Source organism: Rhopalosiphum padi, chromosome 2, assembly GCF_020882245.1.
Source record: "Rhopalosiphum padi isolate XX-2018 chromosome 2, ASM2088224v1, whole genome shotgun sequence".
NCBI classification, from domain to species: Eukaryota; Metazoa; Arthropoda; class Insecta; order Hemiptera; family Aphididae; genus Rhopalosiphum; species Rhopalosiphum padi.
The window spans coordinates 4,499,551-4,508,749 of NC_083598.1; the positions used below are offsets into that span (position 1 = coordinate 4,499,551).

Consider the following 9,199-nt stretch of genomic DNA (forward strand, 5'->3'; position numbering starts at 1 on the left):
CGATATCTGAAAATATTGTATCCTAGAATTAATCGTCAGCGCTTTGTACTCGTATGTCCTGCAGCAGTGCGCCAGTGCCGCATTAACAAATATTATGCTCGTCGCACCTTTACCACCTACTTATCGTAAATTAAATTTAAAAAATATTAAGCGATATTACAATCGAGCAGCACTTTTAAGAATTTATTTGCTTTATAGCCCATAAAATATAATTATTGTAGTTTAAAACTTTTTATTAGAAATCCTGTTTTCTTATAGTTTTGTAAGACGAATTATGCTATTATATTGCCTTGAAAACATTTTGGCAACGCCAAAAATGTTGGCCTGGGGCAACCACTACCCTGCCCCCTCCCATCAATCTTAACACAGCACCGATACCTAATATCTATATATATATATATGTGCACACCGAGGGATAGAATAAAACGTTTAAAACGCTATAGTACAATTATTATTACTCTTGAAATATGCTATAATATGGCCGCAATAATACGATACGACGTTTTAATAGTATTATAGGTATAATATAAGCAAATTATAATTCGTATGTATAGGTACTTAAAAAGGTTTTTTTTTTATAATTATGACTCCTAAACACCTCAACGGTTACGGTGGCCTTGACTGATATTATTATATTTTATGAATCTCAACTACATGCACACACACATACACACACACACAATAACCTACTAGTATGTGTGGTGTGAATTCACTACTAGTCCTATCGTAATTTCAATGGCGGTGGATCGTCATTGTTGTACCGATAATATTTCGGGCTTAACAATAATTTTATACAGTGTGATTTTTTTTTACCATCAGTTTTTCTTTACCAATAACTGCAGTTTCTTTTTTGTAATTTTCTCGATAAATGTATGTGTTTTGAAAATAATTTTTATTTTTTTTTTTTGAAACCATTACTAAACAATATTAAATGACAAAGAATTAAAATTTTAAAGTTGAATTTTAGTCGAGCGGCGAGTGGAATAGACCGCAAATTGCTGGTGAATTGTTTCACCAGTTGTCTAAATATACTATAATGTTCATTACTAAATAACTACTGTTCCAAAATTCATATCGAAATACTCAGAAAAATATTATCTTTTGGAAAATAAAATCGAATGACGATGTTTTCGTTTGCAAAATAAAAGTAATAAACTAACAATATAAAATAAATATTACGGGTTTTCTTTTGAAAAATTTTGTTTATTTTTATTTAAAATAAAAACAAATATTTTAAAATCAAATACACCATACACCGATAAAATGGTCGTTTAATGACAAAACAATCACCTTATAAATAACAATAAATATTGTACGATGTGCAGCAACTATATTATTATATCGTATGCACATTCGAGCGAGGGACGTCGTTCGTCATTATAAACGGCCGGGTGAATAACAATGCGCGCGGATAGTTTCTTAATAATATAATATGTAACCCGAGTGTTGTTGTTATTATTACTATTTTGTTTTTATACGCATGCATTGCTCCGCGAGTATATGTATACCCACTGCGGCTAATTACGACGACGACGAGATCCTGTGCGGTGGGGCCGGAAGTTTATGTTGTAATTGGTGCCGATAACATTGGTTCGGACCGCAAAATGAAATATATATATAGGCACGTACAGCGCAGGTACTACACACAATAATATTACGTGACTATAACATACGCGTGCAGGACGATAATAATCATATCACATAAGCTCTGGTCACCGATACGCGGACTTGCAGTGACGACGAGTTGAATTTTCACTAAAACAGCAGATATTCGTTAAAATTGGCTCGACAAAAATAGGGTGTCCTCTTGTAAAAATAGCTCAAGATTAAGTTTTGCACCAGAGGTCTGTTTGTCAAAAAGACGTTCTTCAAAACGCCAATATCCTGTTGTTTCGACCGTTTTGTTATAGCTGATGACAGGAGAGGCGCTGTGCGTTATGGGGGTTTGGTAAGTGATTAATATTAGTTGAACTCTTTACTTTTTTTTTTAATGACAAAAACGTGTGTAAATACCGATAATTTTTTATATTCGTCGTATACCAGTAAAACAGTAGATGTCGGGGTTAAACAATCGTGTGAGGTGTGAAATTAAATTCGCAATAATACAATATCATCGCAACTGCAGGCGAGCAGTAAAAAAAGGCGAATCCCGAAAGTGCAAAATTATCGTATACGACGACCATTTATCTGGTGGAATTCGCAAGAGAGTCGACTTTTTTTTGTTGATAACTACTGCACTCGGCCGAAATTATATATTCGTTTTCCGTTCGAAAATATTGTTCGTTTGCAGACTCGTCGAAAACGCGCGGTTCGGTACATATTGTATGGTGACGCGCGTCTTACGTGTACAGCACACCATAGTCGTGTAACTTTTATCGAGATATAATAAGTCTCAGCCTGTGTCTGTGTCTGTCTGTCTCTCTTTACCTCTATATCTTTGCGTTTTCTCCGCGAGGGAATAAATTATTAAATAAATACGGGCGCGGCCGTGTACACAAGATACCGTATCCGTACATATATATATATACATATATACAAGCCCTATCGGATATACTTAAAAAATCACTTATGTATTACATTCACCGTCGTATATCGTGTGTGAACAGAAAACTATTATCTCCTCGGAGAAACGGCACGGACTATAACGTATATAGAAAAAAAAAAAAAAACGGGCGGCGCGGTGTTTGGATATATTTTATCGCGATGGGTTTTATGTTCGTTGTTTCCCATTCTCGCTCAGTGGAGCCGAACATTATACATTTTAATAAGCCCTATTATAACACCGTAAGGCGTAGGTACTATTATTTAAAAATACGCGTATATTATAATATAATTTGGCCGAATAATTATAATTATCACGTTGTGATATACGACGGCGGCATGCGCCTACACGCTGCAGCTACACATGCACATCGTTACGTAGTGTTTACCGATTTTTTGATTGTTTTCGATTTGATTGATGACAATTTTCCGCGATAGGAGATGGATTTCATTATTCATTATATACTATTTGCCGAAACGGTTTTATATTTGCTAAGATTTGAGTACTTGACTAAATAATTAAATCATACGTATATTTATCTTGAAAAACGAGTACCCAAAGTAATTAATAATATTAACAAGTGCAGTCAAAAACGTTTTTCTTTTTTTTCAGTGCTAAAATACTACTGTTGTAGTATTATGTGATAGTATTTTTGAATATTATTAAAGTATAAGTACAAATTCTACTGATAGAGAGGTATTTGTGTATATTGTTCAGATAGTATAATAGTTTGTAGTTAGTATTGGTATCAATGACGCACAATGTACGTCTAAGAAAGTTACGCGTTGATATAATCATAATAATTGACACATTATTGATATACAATATGTAGGATTATAGTTTAAAAAACACGAGTTTATGTCTCTATACGAAATTCCTTAATTATTAAGATAATAATATTATAAAGTTTAAAAATAATTGAATAAGTATATATAAAAATCAAAAATATAAAATCAATACTCAAATTTAAAAAAAAAGTAAATTACCTATTAAACTAATTCTTTTTATATATTTATTTTAATTGACGTATCACTGAGAAGTTTTTAATTGTTTCAAAGATAAATAATGAAACCGTTGAGATTACACAATGGCTTGTAAAACGTTGTCGGGTATAGTGTTTATTTTGTTGTGCAAGATAAACGAGTAAATGACTCTGTCGGAGTTCGCTTAAGAGGGTAATAATAACTTACTAATAATGATTACAGTTTTAACGTGTCGTTTTACTTATTTTTTGTTGTTTCGAAATATCGTTGCTCCATTATAATAAGCTTGTCAAATCCTTCAAGTTTAAAGTTAACAGTTAATGATCGTTAATGGTAATGCGGACTAAAGTTTGTGTTTTAAGCATTAAGGTTTTCTGGAAAATAAAAAACTTTTATTTGGAACCCTAAAGAAATGTATTATACCTAGTATTTAAAAACTTATTTATCAGAATTCAAAAACAAAAGTGATTAGTCCTGGTTATCGAGAATTATATATACTTATATAAATCATAATTATAATATTTTATAATTTATGGGTAGGTATTATTAAAAATGAATAAGCTTAAAATAAGCTCAAAATGTTTTAATTTATTCAACTTTAATTAAATTACATAAGAATAAGCAGTTTTACACGTTATCGCATTAAAATGTGATAAGAACTAGAAGATGAAGATGTGTGATAACGTGTTGGAGAAATAGAAAACGAATGATTGAAATCACCATGTAACTGTATAATAATAAATTGTAGTTAATAATTAACCGATAACTCGTTTTCGTGTGGTATAGTATAATATTGCAACCAATATATTTATTGAAATATTATATCATTATTGCCGCCATCGTTACATATCATTATTAATAAAGTACAAAAACGGTCGACATTCTAAATACTTTTCGTCGCACGCCGCGTGACGTTACAGCATCGCCATAATATATATATATTGCTTCATAATAGCATAATATAATATCACGTGCCTACGAATAAAATAATTTGCCAATACACGGTTTCGAGGTGTAATGTTTGGCCGTTAATTTACGAGCAGCCGAACGAAATTATTAGAACTGTCGAAGGTTGACTGGCCGCATTGTGACAGCTTATAATATAAACAATATTATAGTTTAATATTATTTAGTACGACCGACTTTCGGCGGGTAAAAAACTAAATTATAGTAGACGATTGCTGCAGAGCAGGCGGGTCTACGGGGCAGTATAGATATCGCACTACTGGAGAGTACTGTTCGTACGCGTAAAAATCGGTAAATAATATTGCAAATCGTTTCGCGTTGAAAAAAATAATAATAAGTAATAACGATAAAATACATAACCTACACGGTGTCTATATATATATATTATATGCACGTACCTATTATAGGAGCGAAAGACTTTACCTTGGAAACAGGAAAGGTTCCCAGAATTTTACTCTCGATGGACATACAGGTTTTCTGAGTCACCGACGCCGCCGTCACCGCGTCCACGACGGTGTACGTATCGATTGCCGACCGACCGTCCGCGAACCGAGATTCCAACGATATACGTCTTGTGCGTTGTATGTCACAGACCGACCGCGTACGTATAATAATATGTACCTCATAACATAATATAATATTATTGTACGGCGAAAATCGTCGTCGTGCACACGCATCATCTCATATCATCGGCAGTGCATTAAACGCCTGACCTACACACTGCGCCGCGGGGCGAATCGAACATGTCTCGGGTCGGGCTGTGGTGACGGGCTGTTCCGCGCGTCGTCGGCCCGCGGAACAATATCATAATAAAATACACCGGTGTAAAACGAATTAGCTCGGAATGTAAAATTAAAAATATGGCACTTGCAACACGGTTACGCGATCGACTGGAAGACTAGGTGTATGTCAGTGGTTCGGCGACACGCGTCGTTGACCAACGTCATCTTCTTTCGAGGATTTGTTATCACTTATTACGAGCACTAAATAAATTGCCAATCGCGAGCACGCGACGGTTTAATTCAGATTTACAATTGCATAATTTTTTTTTTTATTTCGTTTTAGCGTTTTAATAATAAAATACTTATCCATTTAATTATATTTCAAATTTGTAATTAGTGCTTACAAAGTAATTATATATACAGGCACAAACTCATTTTAAACATCTGAAAACGTATTCATAAACGAATAATGTTGTATAGTTAGATAAAAAGTAAAAAATGATCAGTAGTTTTTTTATTTTGCTGTAATTCAAAAACGAATCATTGTAAATACTTAAAATTTTCAAAAAATGTTCATATTAGCGTTATCTGTTTACGATTAAATTTTCAAAATATTTTGACTTATTTAAGTCATTAAACTGTTAAAAAATTGAAATTTATGATATTTCTAAGGTTTTTTTAAGGTTTATTATAAGTTATACTTATCCTAGTAAAAAAAAAAACAATAATTGTTAGTCACAATTTTGATTTATAAGCATTTAATAAAGTTCAAATGTTTACGAAATATGTCAACATCGAAAAAATTTGCAAGGAATTTTGAAGTTGAAAATTCATAACATTTTTGTGATTTATACCTAAGGTTAAAAATACAAAGTTATAAATACCTAATACAAGGTTCTCCATAACGTTTTCTTCAAATAACAGTAAAAAGAAATTGAAGCATCAATATAGAAAACAATTTATGAGCGTATGAAATTTAATTTTTTATGTAATGGCGTGAAATAACTATATGTTACAATTTATAGGTAATAATATAATATAATATAATTATTAATTATTCTAGACAGACAAATCATCTCCGTCCAAGTTCGTTTTTCGTATACAATGGTACCTGTCGTTGTATTCAAATTTAACATATCCATTATACCTAATAGTGACCTACTCACCATCTCTACTATACAGCAGAGCAATACCCACTTGCCCACCCTGTTTAAATATATAAATTTAAATTATCTACTGAGATTAGTAAATTAATCTCTATGATATATTGGTAGGTGTCTATGTATAAAAAAAACAAATGTCTTTTATTATTGTTTATTTAAAAGTTCATTTCAGGTTATTCAGTTAGTTTTCACCTTTCAAGCATTTCCAGATTCTGAGTGATTCAGCAAACATCGTGTATTTTTTATGCGTTGGAATTGGAATTGTACTTGGCATTGTTTTCTCGTACATAAAATAATTGAAAGGATATATTATCTACAAATAATATAGTATCATATTTCGCCGCGACCTTTTCTTCGCCGCTGGACCTTTCACCGCCGGGCCATTAGAAGTCCGTGAACACCGTGACGAGGACGGCTGGCTGGACTTACCTGACGTGTGGTCAGGGGTAAGGACACCGCCGGAGGAGAAGAGGAGGGAGGTGCGGCTAGCGAGGAACTTCCTGAAGAGTAAGAAAAAGGCTATGGCGCTTGTTCGCCAACAATATCGGCTAGCGAAGCTCCATAAGCAGACTTGGAACCCGGAAGCTGCCAGCACAACCGGCCTTCAAGAGGAACTAACTCGCATTGCGGTACATATTATATTGACTAATTTCGTTTGTTTTCCCATCAATTAGTTTAAATTGTGTACGTTACATCGTCCTATAAAAGTTGTATGCGTGTTTACAAAAAATATGATAATTTTTTCCTTCGCCACTTTATTATTATATAATGTTGTACACAACTCAAGAAATAGAATATATCATATATTAATGAATGCGTTTTATACAAAAAAAAGAATAATATACTTATAGATATGTTTTATATTGTATTATATATATATATACGTATTATGTTTATATAATTTATCCATCCTACTCTTGTTATTGTCATCATGCAAAGGCTGAGTGTACGTTTATTTATAATATGTATAGTATACCGTACATTCATATGTATTCAGAGGCGGAACTTAGATTTTTTACTTCCGGGGAAAATATTAAAATTACGCCCAAACATAGGATCAAGACTGAAATACCCTTCCCTACAATTGTTTTTTTAATAATTGGAATTCAAATGACAAAAATACTACATACTTATTGACACACATAATAATATAATGTTAACTAACAGAGTTAAAAACGTCAAGCTAGTTCATACTCATAAATCGTATTATACCTACTTATGTTACAATAATATTAAACTAAATAAAAGTTATTTTGGTTTTTACACAACTATTTGCTAACTATTAAAATTAGTAATAACAAACGTATTTAATTAAATGAAAGAACCTTTTTATTGAAAGAAAAAATGTTTATATAGAAATCTGATATTTAAATATGCACGATAGTTGTACAGTATATACACTTGAAAAAAAAAATGTATATCAAAATAATATTATTTTTATATTTTTATTCTCTTGTGAAATTTGGAATTTAATATAAAATATAGATTATTACATATTATTGCTTAGACTAGGGCCCCTATCGTGAGTTGTGGGCCCGTGGCGGTTGCCCACCTTGCCCACCCGGTATTTACGCCACTGAGCATCAATACATGCCTAGTTTCGCTCAGAACCTGAATTAGGTATTATAGTTTATACCAGTATTATACTACAACGTATAAACTTAAACGAATCTAATCATAATCTTACCGTTAACTAGGATGATGTCCAGAACGATGACCAAAATGGCGAATCCCGAATTGTATTACAAAAAGACCACAACGCAATACAATGACCATGACGAAATAAAATGATAATTTATTATGTCATCACAGCGACATGAGTATTAAATAATATAAATTAGATTAATTTTGTACTATAATCTCGATTACAATATATATTTATTTTGTTATATTTATATTTTTTATTCATAATATGCGTTTTTTTTTAATTTGTATTATTAGTCTGTCTGTATATTATGTAAATATGTAATAATATGCACTGTCGTCTGTCGATCGTCGACGTACGGTGTATTATATTATTGTAATAATAATTATCGAGAAATTAAAAATTATAAAGCACCAAGAAGGTGAGCGATAGAATTGAGTTGGAAAAATATAAATAGTCGTTCAATACGCGATGTTGGGAAATAGTCTACAGTCAAAAACTAAAAAGTATATAATATATTAACGAAACAAATTTATATTTTTGATATGATTATAATTTTTTTTTAATTGGAAATTATATATACACACAAATTCCGAATAATAATAAATAAAAAGTAGGTATACAATACAATTATTAACATCATTGTTATTGTTGTATTATATAATACTTGGTAAATAATTATTATATTTCAGTTTATTAAAAAAAAGCTATTTTTATATGTATATATAATATGTCCCTCAACGTTGAAATAAATTAATTTTTAGAAGTAATGGGCTTCTGGAGACAGATACATTTTTAATAAGAATAATAAACTTATAATATAATTTTATTTCATTTATATATTTTTAAAGACATAATTTCATTATATTGCACATTTATATGTATTTTTAAAAAGTAGAAAAAAATCAGTGCTAGTCCAGATGTAATCTCGGATAAAGAACGCGGGACAAAGAGTCGGATAACAAATAGTCTAAATTAAAAAATGTTTAACTTTTTTTTTACTGTAAAACAAAGTCTGAAAATTAATTATTCAATTCATCAAATTTATATTTACCATTTTATGTTATTAAAATGTAAAGTTGTATTTAATTTTCTTTTGCAATATTTTATTCGATTTATGTTCTGTATTAAAGCTATAGTTTATATAAATAATTTATTGTTTAAAAAAATACTTATAC

General features: G+C 31.1%; 1 long non-coding RNA gene across 1 annotated transcript; it reads left to right on the top strand.

The window, feature by feature from the left end:
* Positions 1-6,058: 6,058 nt before the first annotated feature.
* LOC132922039 (uncharacterized) lies at positions 6,059-8,271 on the top strand. Its single transcript, XR_009660981.1, has 2 exons — positions 6,059-7,005; positions 8,074-8,271. It is a non-coding gene; the product is annotated as an uncharacterized LOC132922039 (long non-coding RNA).
* Positions 8,272-9,199: the final 928 nt, after the last annotated feature.